We start from the raw sequence: 19,488 nt of genomic DNA, 5'->3' as shown, positions 1-19,488 counted from the left end.
CATGCTTTGCAAAATGTTTCCAAGATTGGTTTTTAGTGAAGACCATTTCTTCCCTGAAGACACCAACATCCTCAGCTGGAGTGAGAACAGGGTTTCTGAGAGCCTGCCCTGAGAATGTCAGAGCCTAAAGCCTGGTGTTCTTAGAAACCGCCATCCATGATGGAAGCTCAGGGATTGACTGGGTCAAGTCATAGGGGAGCTAAAAGCAACCCTTGTGGCCCTTCATCACCTGCCGGTTCCCTGCTGCTGATACTCAGGTCCTGGTCTCAACAAGGGGACCCTGTAGAGAAAGTGTGTTCTCTAAGGGGCCCCTCTGCGAGTATGGTAGGAAGACCCACTACTTTTTCTTTATAAAGCCAGCTTCGGCTTTGGTCTGAGATGAGAGAGGAGGTGATTGCTACCAGGAGAGGAGATCAGGAATCTCATTATCGAAGTAATCCAGCTGCTGTGTGCTGAAAGACCTGTTCCTCCTGGCAGCCTGAGTACATCTATAAGTTCCTCCTTGGCTTCTCAGGCAGGTTTCTGCCAATGGAAATGGTATCTTGACTTATTTATAACAGTAATCGTCATACTATTCTTTTATGTTTGCATAGTCTGACTCAGCTTTGAAACCTCTTTTACATGCCTCATGTCATTGACTCTTCCCTATAGCACAGGAGAGGGGAGGTACTGCTGACCTCAGAGCATGGACATTCTGGAAGGAGAGCCGGGATTTAGACTCCAGCTCTTAGATGTCAGTGCTCCTTCTATTGATTACAGCTTTCTAATGTCTGTATATGGTTGCCAGTAAGGAAGGTAGTTTGGGAATTGGAGAACCATTTATTATTGTTTTCTGTTCTCCATACTAAAGGCAGTGTTGGACTGCTCATTGTGTGTAATACCCTGCTTGAAGAGCTTTGCACTTAACCTTCACAACCAACAGTAAGAGGAGGCCTATCATTAGTCCCATTCGTCACAGTCACCCACGAGGTCCTACCAGGGAGATGAAGAAATGTGGGCCACATGAGACACCTGCCCTGAATGGCACATGGTTCAGTACAACCACACCTCAAAAGTGCTGTTCAAAGGCCACTGTTGCACCAAAGGATGTATCAAGTTGCCCGCTTGGGCCTGCCCTCTTCCATGTTGTGTGTGAGTACTTAGAAGAAGATTGGCATTGATGGCAGGCTGATCAAGTTTTCAGGTGGTAGATTTGGGAGGGAGAGAAGATTATGTTAGTGAATCAGAGTCCAAAAAGATCTCAACAGACTGGTGCAGTAGACTGAATCCAACAAGATGACATTTTTAAAGGATACCTGTGGATCTGCAGCTTGGCAGCAAAATGTGTGAAATAAAACTTAGAGATGAGGCAGCTATCAGAAATAAAAAATCTAGATTGGATCTCTGGCTGCATTAATAGGAGAATAATGTCTAGAACAGATCTGTAGGAGCTGGTCAGACCCCACCTGTAATGCTCTCCCTTCTGAGCTCCATGGTCTGTGAAGAACAAGGGGAGCCAAGAGAACCGAGATTGGGGAGTAATTAAAATGATGTTTTGTAAGGAATCGCGTAAAAAGACATCTCAGGATGTTTAGCCTGAGAGAAGGAAGTTTCAAGGAACAAATATTTGGCAAGATGTTCCATGGAAGGGGGATTAGAGTGGTTCATAGTGACTCCCACAACGCAGACATGGGAATCGTGAGTGGTCATTACACAGGAGTTTGGCATAAAAGAGAACTCTCCAACAGTCGGGACTGAACTTGGGAGGTGCCACTAAACTGGCACACCGCTTACCTGGCTCACCGCTTACCTGGCACACTGCTTACCTGATGCACCACCCTAGATGGAGCCTGCAGTGAAGCCGTGCCTGGCAGACCCTGGGCAGGAGTGTGGGTGAGCGACTGCACTCCTAGAGAAGGGGGCCTGCAGAGAATGGTTACCTGTGGGTTTTTTCTTGCCAGTTGCGAGTCTGTTAGTCCCAGCTTCAAGGTCTAAGACCTGAGTCTGTGGGAGAATGATGATCTGTTTATGGAAATGGCAGCTGTATCAGGGATGAACGAGCAGGTTGGCAAGAGGAAGAGCTGTGCCTCAGTGTCCCATTTGTAAATAGCTAGTGGAGCCTGTGTTCATGTGTGTGTATGTGCGTGTGTTTGCGTGTGGTGGTGTTGGTAGTGGTAGTCGTTTGAATTCAGGGGGTTTTTTTGTTTGTTCTGAGACGGAGTCTCGCTCTGTCACCCAGGCTGGAGTGCAATGGTACAATCTCAGCTCACTACAACCTCCACCTCCCGAGTTTAAGCGATTCTGCCTCAGCCTCCTGAGTATCTGGGATTACAAGTGTGCACCACTGCACCTGGCTAATTTTTGTATTTTTTGGTAGAGACAAGATTTCACCATGTAGGCCAGGTGGGTCTTGAACGCCTGACCTCAAGTGATCTGCCCACCCCGGCCTCCCAAAGTTCTGGAATTACAGGCGTGACCCACTGCATCTGACCCTGAATTCAGGTTTTCTTTATTTTATGAAGTAAAGGCACTAAAAACAAAACAATACCCCCTAAAGAGTAACAAAGCACCACAACCAATCTATCTTCGTTATCAATACGTAAAGGAGATTCTAACACAGAAATGTAGGGAGGACGTAAACTCAGAAAAATCTGTATGTACATGTGCATGTATATGCATGTGTGTGTTTATGTATCACATTGTTTAAGACAACACTTCTTTGTAGACCCAAATTGGTAGCATTAGTGTTTGGGAACTGCTGTCTTAGAGTGCCTGTTTGCTGTATCCTGCTGGCTGCCTTAATTACCTTAACTTAAAAATTACCTCCTTTAAGTGATTTCAGAAAGGGTTTTAAAGGTAACTCAGTTATCTTGAAACTAATTGTTCTGCTGTAGATTATCCTTGCTCTTACTTTCTGCAGGCTTTTTAAAAATTTGGATGAAATTCACAAAACATAAAGCTAACCGTTTTAAACTGAACAATTCAGTGGCATTTAGTACATTGGCAATATTGTGCAACCACCACTTCTATCTAGTTCCAAAATGTTTCATCACACTTCAAAATAAAACCTCATACCCATTAAGCAGTTATTCTGCCTCCCCCGCCACATACAGCCCCTGCTAATCACCAATCTGCTTTTCGTATCTGTGGATTTACCTATTCTGGACATTTCATTTAAATGGAATCATACTATATATATGTGTATGTGTGTGTGTGTGTGTGTGTATGACCTTTTGTGTCTGGCTTCTTTCATTTATCATCATGTTTTTGAGACTCATTTGTGTTGTAGCATGTATCATGCTTCATTCCTTTTTATGGCTGAGTATTCTTTTATTGTATGTATGTAGCACAATTTTTGTTTATTCACTCATCCATGGATGGGCATTTGGGTTGTTTCCAATTTTTTGGCTCTTATGAATAGAGCAGCTATGAACATTTGTGGACACGGATTTGTGTGAGTATCTGTTTTCAGTTCCTTTGGATATATACCTAGGAGTGGAATTTTGGTCCGTATGGTAATTCTGTATTTAACTTTTTTATTTAAAAAATTAATTGTGGTGAAATATGCTTAATGTGAAATTTACCCACCTTAATTTTTAACGTACAGTTCTGTGGCATTAAGTATCTTCACATTGTTTTGCAACCATCACCACCATCCTCTCCTGAACTCTTTGTTTTTTGTTTTGTTTTGTCTTTTGAGACAGGGTCTCGCTCTGTCACCCAGGCTGGAGTACAGTGATCTGGGCTCACTGCAACCTCCGCCTCCTGGGTTCAAGCGATCCTCCCACCTCAGCCTCCCCAGTAGTTGGGACTACAGGTACACACCACCATGCCCAGCTAATTTTTGTATTTTTTGCAGAGAAAGGGTTTTGCCGTATTACTCAGGCCGATCTCAATCTCCTGAGCTCAAAGTATCCTCCTGCCTCGGCCTCTCAAAATGCTGGGATTACAGGTGTGAGCCACTGTGCCCAGCCCTCTCCCGAACTCTTTATCTTGCAAAACTGAAACTCTGTACCCACTGAATAATAACTCCCTATTCCTTCTCCCTTGCAACCCCTGAAAACCGCCATTCTATCTGTGAATTTGACTATCTCGAGTACCTCATATAAGTGGAATCATACATTACTTTGTCTTTTAGTGACTGGATTATTTCACTTAGCATAGTGTCCCCAAAGTTTATCCAGGTTGTAGCATGTGTCAGAATTTCCTTTTTGTGGCTGAATAACATTCCATTATAGGATTCTCCATTCATTGACAGACACTTGAGTTGCTTCCACCTTTCGCTATTGTGAGTAATACTGCTATGAATGTGGGTATACAAATATCTTTGAGATACCAATTCTTTTGCATATATATCCAGAAGTGATATTGCTGGATCGTGTGATCATGTGCTGACTCTATTTTTAATTCTTTGAGGAACTGCCGTACTCGTCTTCCATAGTGGCTGTACCACTTTACATTCCCACCAACAGTGCACGAGGGATCCAACTTCCCCACATCCTCACCAAGACTTGTTATTTTCATCGTTTGTTAACATCTATCCTAGTGGGTGTGAAATGATACCTCACTGTGATTTCGATCTGCATTTCCCCAATGACTAGTGACTGGAGTCATTAGTGGGCACCACCACACCCAGCTAATGTTTGTATTTTTAGTAGAGATGGGGTTTCAACATATTGGCCAGGCTGGTCTCGAACTCCTGACCTCGTGATCCACCTGCCTCAGCCCCCCAAAGTGCTGGGATTACAGGTGTGAGCCACCATGCCCGGCCCTTTGCCCATTTTTAAATTAGATTGAGCCTGCCTGTTTTTGTATTTAGAGTTACGGTTCTAAACTTGCTGCTCTTCAGAAGCTAGAGTAAATATTGCATCTTATTATCCTAAGCCACATGTTTGCTGAGAACTTAGGCTACTTCAGGTGTAAGGCTACCAAGAGCCTACACAGGCACCAGAGATGAGGAGGGAAGAGCAGGGATGCAAGAGGCAGGGGCCAATGCTTTAGAAGGTCCAGATTGCTCTGGGAAAGCTGGCCCAAGGGCAGCCGTTGCCATCTCTGTCCTCCAGGTCATCCTGGAACTCTTTGCAGAGATACTAGGAAAGCAACTCACGTTTGTCTCTGGAAAGACTCAGGTTCCCAGGCCTCGGGCCTGCCCTTTCATCTGTGTTTCTTCTAAGTATTGCAACATCCAGCAGGCCTCTCTTCCACAGTCCCCTGGGTGAGGGGAATGTGCCCAGGGGCCCTTGACCTGCTAGCCTGGGATCGGGGAACAACGCCCACAGCCTAACTCTTGGGAACAGACAATCTCCAGCCAAAGCTGCAAATGACTGAAAACGAGGGCTGGTCAGATGGGTGGTCAGCTTATATCCCCTCGACACCCCCCCCCCACTACATTCCAAACAAATGGAACTGTGGAAACTAGTTCTGCTTTGCCAGCCAGCACAGCTCCCTCCCAGTCTGAAACCGATGAATTCTCCTCAATTCTGGGAAGAAACTCTCTCAACAAGAGGGGAAAAGGAAGCCAAGAACCCAGAAGTCCAGTCATGTTCTCCCTGAATAATTCTCCCACGGGGGACTCACTGTCTCTGGCTTTGGTTATGTTTTCAAGTGACTGAAGGGATGGTCCCCACAGGAGACCGTCTTACATAGGCAGTCATTATAATGACCTGTCTAATCTCTCTAATGCCTAGTAGGCTCTGCCTAGCTTGTGGTGATGGGAGGAAGCATGTGAGCATGATGTGAGGGGGTGCTGGCTCCCCACAGTCCAGAATTCTCCAGGAAAGTCATACTTCTGAGTCTTGGAAAACTTTGTATCTTAAAGGTTTAATTTTTATTTTATTTTTTTTTTTTACTAAAAGGCATGTACCCCTTAGCTAGGGTTGATTTAATATTCATCAGGTAATAACCAGGTTTTACAAAGAAATGTTGGATGCCACACAGGAGAGGTTCTAGTAGAAGATAAAGATGCACAAAACATACTTTGCCACTGTTTTGGTTTTTTTTAATTGAGGTGAAATTTGCATCACAGAAAATTAACCATTTTAAAGTGTACAATTCAGTGGTATTGAGTACATTCACAATGTTGTGCCACAATCACCCCCAAAGGAGACCCTGTGCCCATTAAGCCATCACTCCCCCACCTTCTTTTCCCAGCCTGCCCCTGACAACCGCGAGTCTGCTTTCTGTCTGTATGTTTTTACCTATTCTAGACATTTCATGTAAAGGGAATCATATAACATGTGGCCTTTGTGAACCATTGTTTTGGTAGGCATTCTCCCCCCTCCAAGTCTGCTGTCCTTGGCCAAGATCAGGGACTAAACTTTCTAAATATCCAGAATGAATGAAAGCTCCCTGCTTAAATCAATAGTTCTAACAACCCACAAAAGTATTTTCCAAACATTATAATGACCTCTCTACTCTCTCTAAGGCATAGTGCTAGGTAATGAAGTGGACTCTGCCTATCAGGATGGACAAGCCCTGAGCCAAGGGGGAGTGGGTAAGGCCTGAGGTGTCTCCAGGCTGCCTGGGGACCCGGGACCCAGGCCAGACAAGCAGCAGCTCCGGGGCTGCGGGAAGGCCCAGCCCTGCACACACAGCGCTGGCTCTCATGTACCCCTGAGGAGCCTGCTGCCTCTGACCACACCTTGTGTGTGCGGTTCAGGAATACCCAAGTTCATCCGCCAAATTCAGGATACAACCCTGACTGTTCCGGGCTTTTCTTTCTGCCTTTCCCTAATCTCGTCTGGGCGTGCTCTCTTAAAGGGGAAGTGGTGCGTTCTGACTGGCCAGGGCCCTCATCCAGGAGCCAGGAAACGTCTACTACCACGAGTCGCGTTGCCCAGCGTGTCACTGGCTCAGCCTCCTTATCCAAACGGCAAGGCAGCCTCCCCGGGATGTGTAAGTGTGAGCGCAGGGCACGAGGGCCACACAGGACGGCGTGGGGCTGGGCGCAGGTCACGGAACAGAGATCCTGGCAGGCGGATCATGCTGGCAGCCCACAAGCCATTTAGCAAGATGAGTGTTAGCATAGACAGTGCTCTCGGTCTGTGGGCTGGAGCTGGAGCCGAGACAGGGCTGAGGCGGGGAGCGGGGAGAGTAGCTGCCTCAGAAAGAGGTCAGAAGTAGGAGGCTGGGTTGGGGACCAGTCTATTTTGGACAGCCCTTCTGGAGGCACCAGCCTCCGGCCTGAAAAGGAGTGGAGTGGAAAATTTTCTAGCACACCTTTCAGAGCACCGGGAAGCCAGCTGCAATGAACCTTCCTGGCGTGTCAACCCCACCTCCCCATGTTTATGTCCGTGTATTATCTACTCAGTGCACTTACCTACTCAGCCATTGTGTTTCTTTGTTGTTTTTATATGTACTTTGTGTTAAGACATGTTCAGGGTCCTTTCTACTCAAACTGTACAAATTGCTTGAAACTAGCACCCTGGTTTTTTCCTTCTTTCCTGTCCTCAGTGGTCCTTGTCCAGTGCGTGCACACTGCAGGCCCTGAATCAACTCGGGCAGCTGGCCCACAGGTGGACCGACCAGCTCACTAGGATGCTGGGTGGCGTGTCTGGCTGGTTTCCAGCTAGGGCTCTGTTTCCTGTGTGCCCAGAGAAATCAAGGGGAAAATGCACACCCACTCACACACACAGTCAGTTCCTAACTAAATGCCACAAGACTGGTGGCAGGAAAATAGACCTTTTGCTGTGTTTTAGGTCCCTTTCTGTCCTGTGGTTTTGTTTGTGTGGTAGCGATGGTTGATCTTAAATCATGTAAAAAGTTTTGTTTTCACCAAAATAACTCAGACCTTTTGCTTATAAAGACGGGAGAGAGAAGGGGGCCAGAAAGGAAAAAAAAAAAGTATGTGTGTCTGTACGCATATGTTGACAGGGCATAACCACACCCTACTTCAAGACAACTTCCTGTTTGCCGCTGCCAACTGCCACTCCAAGGAGAACAGAAATGGTTCCGTTATTAGTGGCTGCTGTGGGACCACGACAGTCTGTGGGGTGAGTGGCTCTGAGTGACACCATGAGCTTAGCAGTAGTGGAGACTTTTCACCTTCTCTTGTAAGAGACCATGGCCCTGTGCTGTTGAAAGTAGACGCTGGTACAGTAGAAATAAAGCAGTGGTGGCCTCTCCTATCAGCCTGTGGTCCTTAAACAGTGTGCTCCCATAGGATTTGTGTAAGTGGAATAATTTAATTCAGGGGCAGGGAGAAGGCTGAGAACTGCCTACCGAGGAAAGCTACTACCTGCGTGTGTGTTTTTAATGGACATTTTCATGTATCAGGGGATGTTAACATTAAGCGCCTCCCGTGAGTTGGCACTGTGGTAGCCACCCCACGTGTTAGCAATCCTCCCAACACCCGTTTATTCCACAGTGAATAGAGGGAGTGTTCTTGAGGGTGAAACCCTGTGCTAAACACAGGAGATAAAAGAGTAAACAGGACACCTGCCCTCCAGGTGTGTCCAGGCACAGGACACTTAGACCAGTAAACCAGTAATTACAGCGTGTGATGTGCGCGAAGATGAGGGACTCAGTGTGCTCGAGGGGCACCTGTCCTGTTGTAACTCCATGACGTGGGTATTACTGTCCCCATTTTACAGGAAAGGAGACTGGGGCTCAGGGGGTTAAGTTATTTCCCCAAGTCCCAGAGCTAATGAGTGACAGAGCTGGGATTTGAGCCCAGATCTTTCTGATTCTAAAGACAGCAGTGTTTGGTCCGCATTTCCAGTGACTCCCAAAGCTCATGGAGCATGAAAATCACCTCAGGACCTTTTTAAAAAATCACAGATTTGGGGGCCCTGGCCTTGGTGTCCAAAAGTGAAGAAGTCCCTGCTGCACTGTGTGTTCTCTGATGTGGAAGTGCAGCCTGGCACCTGCTGTGCCTCCTGCAGCCAGGATCCTCCCTCCACGGGGCCTGGCAAGCCATGAAGCCTTAGCTCAAGGCACCAGGGCAAAGGCCACTGATGCTGCCTCAAGACAGCATTGGGAAGATTCGGTCCAGCGGTTCAGGTATTTTTATTTATTTATTTTAAAATTTCAGCTTTTAGATTCAAGGGTTTAGATTCAATTCAGCTTTTAGATGTGCAGGTTTTCAGGTGTGTTTTTTGGGTTTTTTGTTTTGTTTTGTTTTTGAGACAGAGTCTCACTCTGTCGCTCAGGCTGGACTGCAGTGTCGCAGTCTCGGTTCATTGCTACCTCTACCTCCCAGATTCAAGCGATTCTCCTGCCTCAGCCTCCTGAGTAGCTGGGATTATAGACACGTGCCACCACACCTGGCGAATTTTTGTATTTTTAGTAGAGACGGAGTTTTCCCATGTGGGCCAGACTGGTCTTGAACTCCTGACCTCAAGTGGTCCACCTGCCTTGGCCTCCCAAAGTGCTGGGATTACAGGTGTGAGCCACCATGCCCAGCCATTTTATCAGGTATTTTAAACATTGGGAATCCCAGCTCGTGGATCTTCTCCCTAAGATCCTGGAGTCTGTGGCTCCCCCAGTGCCCGGGTCCAGCTGTCTGCCATACCTGTCTCATCAGAGCTCTGGGGGTTATGAGGTCAGCTGTGTCATCCTAAGGTAGAATTCAACAACTTGTCTGCAAGCTGGAGGCCCCCAGTTTTCACCAAAGCTGTGGTGACTCCTGTGTTTAAACACATGTGACTTGTGCGGTCTGTGTTTGTGGTTTTGAAGGGGGCTACTCTGATGGAGAAGTTCAGTGGCATGCATGTGGAGTCCTTGTCAACCCCTCTGCTACCACAGGGCCCAGACAGTGGGAAGCAGATAGAGCCATAAAAGGTCTAATGTTATGAAGAGGATTGTGGCTCTGGCTCCAGGTGGAGTCCGGCAGACTCAGGTCCTTCGGGCAGCAGCCTGCCTTCTGAGGGCCACATCCGTTTCCCCTGCACTCAGAGTGACAACTGTGGCAACAAGCCAGGATCTGGAGAGTGCTGTTCCCTGAGCACAGGAAGCCCTCTGATGACAAAGGTCTAGCAGTGACAGCAACCTATTGTATCAGCACTGTAATAGCCCAGTGTCTGGCACATGGTAGGTGCCAAGGAAATGCTAAGAAAAAAAAAAAAAATAGTGAATGAATGAAATAGGTTTCATTTTAACCCATATTTTTGTCTCCTTCCTACCTTTGTATTTGCACCTGCTTTCTCTCCTCTGCCTTTTCTGCTTAAGGATATGTTAGTGTTTTGTTGCTGTTGTTGTCTGTTTTTATCTTTCTTCTCGGATGGACTTAAACAGCTTTAACAAATTTCCTCATCACCATGTATTTATCAACTGCTTTTCTTTTCTTTTTTTTTTTTTTTTTTTTTTTGAGACAGGGTCTCATTCTGTCACCAGGCTAGAGTGACAGTGGCGTGATCTCGGGTCACTGCAACCTCCGCCTCCCAGGTTCAAGCAATCCTCCCACCTCAACCTCCTGAGTAGCGGGGATTACAGGCATGCACCACCACGCCTGGCTAATTTTTCTGTATTTTTAGTAGAGACGGGGTTTCACCATGTCGGCCAGGCTGGTCTCAAACCCCCGACCTCAAGTAGTCCGCCCACCTTGGCCTCCCAAAGTGCTGGGGTTACAGGAGTAAGCCACCACACCTGGCCTCAAATATTTTTCTTTAAGTAGTATTAGTCTCTACGTACTATTTGTGCCATTTTGAATTTCCTTGTGGATGTGAGTGTACCATTTTGCTTACATTTTCTTAGGTTGAAATAACTCTCTCCCCTGTCTCCTACCAATTGCTTTATTATGGATTATTCAGGTTGTTTGTAGTATTTTTTTTTTTTACTATGTAGTAAACAGTGCTGAGAGTATCTTTGAACTTTTTTTTTTCCCTTTGGGATGTTTCCTGGAGGTCTGTTTTCCAAACTAACACTACCAGATTACCAGATAAAAGGCTATGGATGCTTTTTAGTTCCTGTTATTATCACCAGGTTGCTCTCCAGAAAAATGTAATCCCTTGAAAGTACCGCTGGCAAGGTGTGCATGTGCTTGTCTCCCCACAGATTCTATTTCTGTGGTTTTCCCTTTTAGCTAGGCTAGGTGTCTTGTGAGGGCATCCCTGGGGGCTGATGGAAGTATTTCAGGGCCCTGGAAACCCCCTGGGACTCCCCAGATCCTGCCCAATAGTGGTGATGCCAGAAATTTGCACCTTAGTATAAATGACAAATAGAAGAGGAGGAGGAAGGGGGAATGCCACCACGGGGGAAAAGTTAAAAAGGATCCTAAGTTACATGACTTCATAGCAGCTCTGGAATGGGAAATGCCCTTGTAAGAATCATCCCAGTTGCATTTCTAAAGTGTGGAGGGAAGAGAACGTCCCAGGCAGGGTGGCATGGTAGAAAGGGCATTGGCTCTGGGGCTGGGCAAGCCTGCGCTTTCCTGCCAGCTGCTGAGGTCTGCGTGACCTTGGTCTTGTTTCACAATCTTGCTAAGCTTTAATTTCCCCATCTGATATCTAAGAAGGAAAAAAAAAATAGTAATTTCCCCATCTATAACAAGACAACTAACGGTCTCATACCACATGGTAGGGTTGTTGGGTAGATGAGCTGGTGAGTGAAAAGCAGCTTGCACGGTGCCTGATGTATAGTAGGCACTCAAGAAAGGCTGCTTTCCCTCCTGACTGAATGAATGTGCATGGGGTGACCAGATGACCAAAAAACCATCGCAGAGCCTAGGGATTTGGGAACCGAGCCGGCATTGGCATGAGCAGTGTAGACTACAGGCCCACACTCATATTTGTCAAAAGAACTTAGTGCTCCAGATAGTTCATGTTGCCCAGCAGTGGGTAGGAGGTGAAGAGGGGTAAAGAAGACCTAGTATAACCTGTGCTTAAGGAACGCCTCCTCGGCTCGTCAGCCCTGCGATCTTTTAAAGAGGTACTGCAGTCTGAGAAGGGAACGGGCACTCCAGAAAAGCTCACAAGCACTCCTGGCACGGGAACTGCTTGGCACAGCTCTGCCTGCATTCGCCGCCTGTCCTATCACCTGACTTTCCTGTGTCTTCATTTCCTCCTCTGCTGAGCAAGGCTGATTCAATATCCCCTTCTAGCCACCATGGCAGTAAGTTTAGTATCTAACTATGATGGTGACAAATGAGACCACAGGCCCAGGTTCTAGCCCCAGCTCCTCCACTTACTAGTCTTATGACTCTGGGCAAGTGTCTCAAATACAGTCTGTCTCCATTTCCACAACGGTAAACTGGGGGGAATCGTTGCCTCACCAAGCGGCTGTAAGTACAGCTGGCCTGGCTCCTGGCACGGATCCCAGTGCCAAGGTGCCAGCCCTGCCTCTCTCTCCAACTCCAGTTTACTTTTGGAAGAAGGTCCCTTGGAAATCAGGGTGTTTATAGGCAGCATCCTGACTACAGCTACGAAAGCAGATTGAACCCACTGATAAGATAGAAGCTGGCTAATGACTTGCCAAGCACCTGCCCTCAAAAGTGGGGGCTGAAGGAGACTCCATGCTGTCAAGTGAGTAAGCCAGGTGCTGGCCTAAGCCCAAGTGTGCTTACACAACCATGGCAGGCCACGAGCGACTGTGGTGCTCAAAGTCTATTGGGAGGGGGTTGGTCCCTTAAAAGCCATATTGGAAAATTCCCAACAAGTTCTTTCTAAAAATGGTTCAGGGAGCCACCTTGAGTGTTTGCGGCCGGCTCAGCCATTCATGAGGCATCTGTGCTAAGGTTTTAAATGCAGGACACTGATGCTGCAAGTATGAAAATACCTCTGTGAATAAGCATATGGGGAAGGGAACACTGAATTTTTACTGAAATGGAATTGCCTGAGAACCTGATGGATTTTATCTTCAGAGAGTGAGGGGAGCAAACTAGAGACACCAGGGCTCCCCACGCCTATCAGATTTTTGGGATGCTGAGAGCTGGTGTCTGCAAGCTCCTTGCCTGGCTGATCTCTAGGACTGCCCCTGGAGTTGCACCTGGATGTTTAAGGAGGCTGCGGGGAAGCAGGTGGTCTTGAAACAGTCAGTTGCTGAGACCTTGGCCTGGACTTCCTGTGGTGGAAATGCCCAAAAGTAAAAGGATTTGACTTTTCATTTCTTTGGTACCAGGGCCCCCCAACTCTTTGTGGTTGAGGTCTCAGGCAATGGTATGAGCTGCTGACTGGCACCTGCCAGCTGCCTAACACCTAAAAGATGTTTCTTCCTCTCCCTAGCGGAGTCAGGTGCCCTGCTGAAACGCCCATAGGCAGTGGGAAAGGAGAAGTCTCGCTAGTTCTTTCAGGCTCCTCCTATCTGTAGCAGAATCTTCCAGGATTCCAAGGTGGTAGAGCCCAGAGTTAAGATAGGGGCTCTGAAAACATCCCCAGATCTGATGTTTTCTAGCTCTGTGACCTTAAGCAACTCATTGTATCTCTGAGCCTCAGGAATTATACCTCCAGGAAATAATTGTAAATCACTTTTTAAATCAGTTTTTTAAAAGACAAATAGGGCCGGGCCGGTGGCTCACGCCTGTAATCCCAGCACTTTGGGAGGCCGAGGCCGGCGGATCACGAAGTCAGGAGATTGAGACCATCCTGGCTAACACGGTGAAACCCCGTCTCTACTAAAAATACAAAAAATTAGCCGGGCGAGGTGGTGGGTGCCTGTAGTCCCAGCTACTTGGGAGGCTGAGGCAGGAGAATGGCGTGAACCCGAGAGGAGGAGTTTGCAGTGAGCCGAGATCACGCCACTCACTCCAGCCTGGGCGACAGAGCAAGACTCCGTCTCAAATAAAATAAAATAAAATAAAAGACAAATAGTAGGTCGACAGTGAGAGAATAGCTAAATAATCTACAGCACATTAATGATTGAATATTACCTAATGGTTTAAAATAGCAAGTATATGGGAATTTCATATGTATATGCAGAATAATGTTAGTTGACAAGGCATAGTCCAAAATATCCATTGATTACAGCTTTGTTAATAAAACTTACCTGTAGAAAAGAGAAGCTAGTAATGCCTCTCATTTTTTTGGGCGGGGGGCCGGGGGGACAGAGCCTCACTCTGTTGCCCAGGCTGGAGTGCAGTGACACGATCTCGGCCCACTGCAGCCTCTGCCTCCCAGGTTCAAGTGATTCTTCTGCCTCAGTCTCCTAAGTAGCTGGGATTACAGGCGCCCGCCACCACGGCCTGCTAATTTCTGTTTTTTTGTTTTTTTGTTTTTGTTTTTTTTTTTTTATGAGACGGAGTCTCGCTCTGTCGCCCAGGCTGGAGTGCAGTGGGGCGATTTCAGCTCACTGCAAGCTCCGCCTCCCGGGTTCACGCCCTTCTCCTGCCTCAGCCTCCCGAGTAGCTGGGACTACAGGCGCCCGCCACCTCGCCCGGCTAGTTTTTTGTATTTTTTAGTAGAGACAGGGTTTCACCGTGTTAGCCAGGATAATTTCTGTATTTTTAGTAGAGACGGGGTTTCACCATGTTGGTCAGGCTACTCTCAAATTCCTGACCTTGTGTTCCTGCTTCAGCCTCCCAAAGTGCTGGGATTACAGGCATGAGCCATCGCGCCCCGCTGTGCCTTTCTTAAGGTGTTGTAAGACCGAAATGCTATAAGGTAAGACTGCCTGGCGCTTAGGAAAAAAAAATTTTTTTTTTTTTTTTTGAGACAGAGTCTCGCTCAGTCGCCCGGGCTGGAGTGCAGTGGCAGATCTCGGCTCACTGAAAGTGCCGCCTCCCGGGTTCACGCCGTTCTCCTGCCTCAGCCTCCCGAGTAGCTGGGACTACAGGCGCCGCCACCACGCCCGGCTAGTTTTTTGTATTTTTTAGTAGAGATGGGGTTTCACTGTGTTAGCCAGGATGGTTTCAATCTCCTGACCTCGTGATCTACCCGCCTCAGCCTCCCAAAGTGCTGGGATTACAGGCGTGAGCCACCGCACCCGACCTTTTTTTTTTTTTTTTTTTTTTTTTTTTTTTTTTTGAGACAGTGTCTCACTCTGTCACTCAGGCTGGAGTGCAGTGCAACAATCTCAGCTCTCTGTAGCCTTGACCTCCCAGGCTCAAGCGATCCTCCCACCTCAGCTCCTAAGCAGCTGGGACTACAGGCGCATACCAGGCTGATTTTTAAAATTTTTTGTAGAAGCGGGATTTCACCATGTTACCCAGCTAGTTTTGAACTCCTGAGCTCAAGCAATCTGCCTACCTGAGCCTCCCAAAGTGCGGGGATTACAGGCGTGAGCTACTGTACCCACCTGAAAAATCTTAAACTATTATTACTATTGGTCAAAGGACAGAACAGGTGAGAGCAGAGGCTGCTGGTTCAAGATCATTCACTGAGGTTGTTATTGATGTATTGAATACTTAATTCTGCACAGGTGTTCTGATAGTGATTTTCTGTTTTCCCTTCAGTAGGTGAGTGGTGCTTATATTCAATATTAGCACAGTAGATTCGTTTGGTCTTTCTGTCACATGGTCTGGAAAGAAATCCGTAGCAAGAGCTATAAAACTGCAGCCTTTCACTTTGAGAATTATACCTCAAGGAAATAATTCTGAATCACTTTTTAAATAAATCAGGTTTTTTGTTGTTGTTGTTTTTGTTTTTGAGACAGAGTCTCACTCTGTTGCCAGGCTGGAGTGCAGTGGCGTAATCCGGGCTCACTGCAGCCTCCACCTCCCGGGTTCAGGCCATTCTCCTGCCTCAGCTTCCTGAGTAGCTGAGATTACAGGCACGCACCACCACGCCCGGCTAATTTTTGTATTTTTAGTAGAGACGGGGTTTCACCATGTTGGCCAGGATGGTCTTGATTTCTTGACCTTGTGATCCACCCGCCTTGGCCTCCCAAAGTGCTGGAATTACAGGTGTGAGCCACCACGCCCGGCCAAATCAGTTTTTTTTTTAAAAGACAAATAGTAGGTAGACAATAAGAGAGTAGCTAAATAATCTGCGCCATGTTAATGATTGAATATTACCTAACAGTTCAGCAAGTTTGTGGGAATTTGATATGTATATGTAGAATGTTAGTTGACAAAGAATAGTCAAAATATCCATTGATTACAGTTTTGTTAATAAAGCTATATGCATTAACAAAGACTAAGAAAATGTAGAGGAAAGTGCTCTTTTTCTCTAAAATTGCTTACGTATTAAATATTTTAACAATGAGTGAGGGATATAATGTACTACAAATTCTTTCTGGGCAGGGCAAATGGAATTAGAATAATTATAGGGATCTACCTTAGGCAGTCCCTTAATGAAAACATAAGACATGATTAAGCCTCAAGTGGGTGAGGGCTTGTATCCAAATGATTGTAATGTACAGCCGGAGAGCTTCACTCAGCAGCATCTTTTTGCAGGAGATAAGACCCTGCCTTCTCCTATCACCAACCTAACACACCTCCTCACCAACACAAAACTGTGTAAGTCCACTACAGGCAGGTCTTCATAAACTGGAGAAACATAGATTGAATAGGTCTTTTTGTAAAATCCACTCACTCTGCCCTACCTGGGACATCAGTTCTACCCATTTTCAAAAGCTTAGCTACAGCTCACCTCCAGAGTGAACCCCTGACCACTGACTCTATTGGTCCCTCCACTTTAATTTTTTTTTTTTTTTTTGAGACAGAGGTTCACTCTTGTTGCCCAGGCTGGAGTGCAATGGTACGATCTTGGCTCACAGCAACTTCTACCTCCTGGGTTAAGCGATTCTCCTGCCTCAGCCTCCCAAGTAGCCGGGATTACAGGCATGTGCCACCATGCCCAGCTAATTTTGTATTTTTTGTAGAGACAGGGTTTCCCCATGTTGGTCTGGCTGGTCTCAAACTCACGGCCTCAGGTGATCCACCCGCCTCAGCCTCCTAAAGTGCTGGGATTACAGGTGTGTGCCACTGCGCCGGGCCTTTAAAGTCTTATACAACCTTTCTCACCTGCACCAGTAGGGGGCAAGCTTGTTCCCATAGCTCAAGGGTTGTGAGAGCCCTTCTGATTTAATTCAAACCGTTTCACAAGTAGGAAATACTGCTTTTGCCTATTTATTGCAATACAAAATCAGACATCAAACAACTAAAAAAAAAACTTATATTAAGGGCAAAGGGCTGTCTTCAGGTTTTAATTAATATTCCCTCATTGCAACTTGTTCTTTCAATTGGCAATTTAAGACAAGTTTCTGAATCTAAAATATGAAACCAGGCGCGGTGGCTCACACCTGTAATCCCAGCACTTTGGGAGGCTGAGGCGGGCGGATCACTTGAGGTCGGGAGTTTGAAACCAGCCTGGTCAACATGGTGAAACCCCATCTCTACTAAAAATACAAAAATAAGCCAGACGTGGTGGTGTGCACTTGTAATCCCAGCTACTCAGGAGGCTAAGGCAGGAGAATTGCTTGAACCTGGAGGCGGAGTTTGCAATGAGCCAAGATCACGCCACTACACTCCAGCCTGGACAACAGAGTGAGACTGTCTCAAAAAATAAAATATGAAACCAAGAAAAAGACTTATCCACTGATACAGTTGTTTTGTAAGCCAGATGTGGTAGCTCACCTGTAATCCCAACACTTTGCGAGGCCAAGGCAAGAGGATCTCTTGAGCCCAGGAGTTCAAGACCAGCCTGGGAACTTAGAGAGACTTAGTCTCTGCAAACAAACAAGCAAAAACAAATTGAGACAGATTCTTGCTCTGTTGCCAGGCTGGAGTGCTCTGGTACAATCACAACTTGCTGTAGCCTCCACCTCTCAGGCTTAAGTGATCCACCCACCTTGGCCACCCAAAGTGCCAGGATTATAGGCATGAGCCACCATGCCTGGCCTTACCAAAAAAAAGTTTTAATTAATAATTAACTGGGGCCAGGTGCAGTGGCTCATGCCTATATGCCTATAATCCCAGCACTCTGGGAGGCCGAGACGGGCAAATCACTTGATGTCAGGAGTTCAAGACTAGCCTGGCCAACATGATGAAACCCTATCTCTACTAAAAATATAAAAATTAGTCAGGCATAATGTTGCATGCCTGTAATCCCAGCTACTTGGGAGACTGAGATCGTGAGAATCTTCAGCCTTGATTCTCCCAGGCTCAAGAGAATCGCTTGAGGTGAAGGTTGCAGTGAGATGAGATCCTGCCGCTGCACTCCAGCCTGGGCCACAGAGCAGGACTGTGTCTCAAAAAATAATATTAATTAGCCGGATGTGGTGGCACACGCCTGTAGTCCCAGCTACTCAGAAGGCTGAATTGGGAGGATCACTTGAACCTGGAAGGCAGAGGTTGCAGTAAGCCATGATCGTGCCATAGCACTCTAACCTGGGTAACAGAGGTTTTTTTCTGTCTCAAAAAAAGGTTTTTTTTTGTAAATTTAGCAGCAGAATGTGTCAGCCAGGACCACTAACCAGAATTCTTTCAGAAGGTGATTGTAGAATCACTGGTCTGGCCCATTTATTTTGTCCTTCATGGCACCCTTCCTTGTGATTTATCTTTGTTTACTTGCATACTTTTTAACAATTAGTTTAGTAAAATAAAATGTATCTTCATTATTCAGGTTTATCTCCCCACCTAAACCAAAAAATATTTCTGTACATGCCCCACCCACCCACCTGCAGCTTTGAGTCAGTGATAGCAAGGGAGTGAATGAAGACTGCAGAAACATCTAAAGCAGTAATGGTAAAAATCAAGTCTTATTTTCATATTGGAAGCCTCTGCCGAAAAACAAATTGCTAAACAAGACATTTCTGAGAGGCAGAACGTCGATAGACTTGAAGTTAGGAGACTTGGTTCTAGTCTCAGGATTGCCGCTAACTAGCTTTAACCCAAAGGCTGGCAACTGATAACCTCATCTATCAGAAAGATCACACTAGTTGACTTTTAAGATCCAATTGTAATCTTTAGTGATTCTAAGTTCTGCATTTTCTAATTTCCTGGCTTCGAATGTTATTCACCTCGTTTCCTGCCTTCCTGAGAGGCAGCTAGGCCCATGTACTTGGCGCAGAGGCACCCTGATCCTTGAGTAGCCCTGACCTTGGCAATCATCTCACCTCTCTGGGTCTCCTTTGGCCAGTCAGCCGTGAGGAGGGTGGAGATGCCTGGTTGCTTCCTGCCTGTCTCACAGGGGTTGTAAAGGCCAGTACAATTTTACAAAGGATGAATTCCTCCAAGGAAGATCTCACCTGAGTAAAATTGTTCAATACTTCGGCTGTTATTATTGCTCTGACATCCAGGAATCATGAGGGATGAGAAGGGAAGGAACAGGTATAAGTATCCCTTGTATTTATGGTGATTGAGTGGAAGGAGGCTTTGAAGCCATCTAGGGACCCACTTCATTCACAGTTAAAGACACAGGAACCAAGGAAGTTTCAGTGGTAAACTGAAGGCCCAAGCCTAATACTGTATATGGGTGGTTAGAGCGGGAGCCCAGGTCTCCCGGCTCCCAGCCCTCAAAACAGAGGCCTCAGAACTAGCTCTTTGTTTTCAAAAGCTTCAACAGGATAGCTTCTGAGAACTAAGCTGTATGCAAAGGTCTATTCTGATTCAATGAGGAAAAAGTACCCTGTAAATTTATTCTGTGTAGGCAGCACATGAGCACTGGTCAAGCAAAAAAAATGCAGCAATTGAATGAT

General features: G+C 46.5%; 1 protein-coding gene across 3 annotated transcripts in view; it reads left to right on the top strand.

The window, feature by feature from the left end:
- ATXN7L1 (ataxin 7 like 1) overlaps positions 1 to 19,488 on the top strand; it is a 272,319-nt gene that overhangs the window by 189,955 nt on the left and 62,876 nt on the right. Inside the window, exon 1 of one of the 3 annotated variants that reach the window (XM_025380737.1) lies at positions 6,757 to 6,873. The exons of the other annotated variants lie outside the window; for them this stretch is intronic. The gene's annotated coding sequence lies outside the window, so the exon portion shown is untranslated. Of the gene's footprint in view, positions 1 to 6,756; positions 6,874 to 19,488 lie in introns of those variants that run through there. 3 annotated transcript variants of the gene reach the window in all.

The sequence above is a fragment of the Theropithecus gelada genome, chromosome 3 (assembly GCF_003255815.1).
Source record: "Theropithecus gelada isolate Dixy chromosome 3, Tgel_1.0, whole genome shotgun sequence".
Taxonomy (NCBI): domain Eukaryota; kingdom Metazoa; phylum Chordata; class Mammalia; order Primates; family Cercopithecidae; genus Theropithecus; species Theropithecus gelada.
Note: the sequence above shows the minus strand (reverse complement) of the source record. Positions and strands in the feature narration are given on the sequence as shown.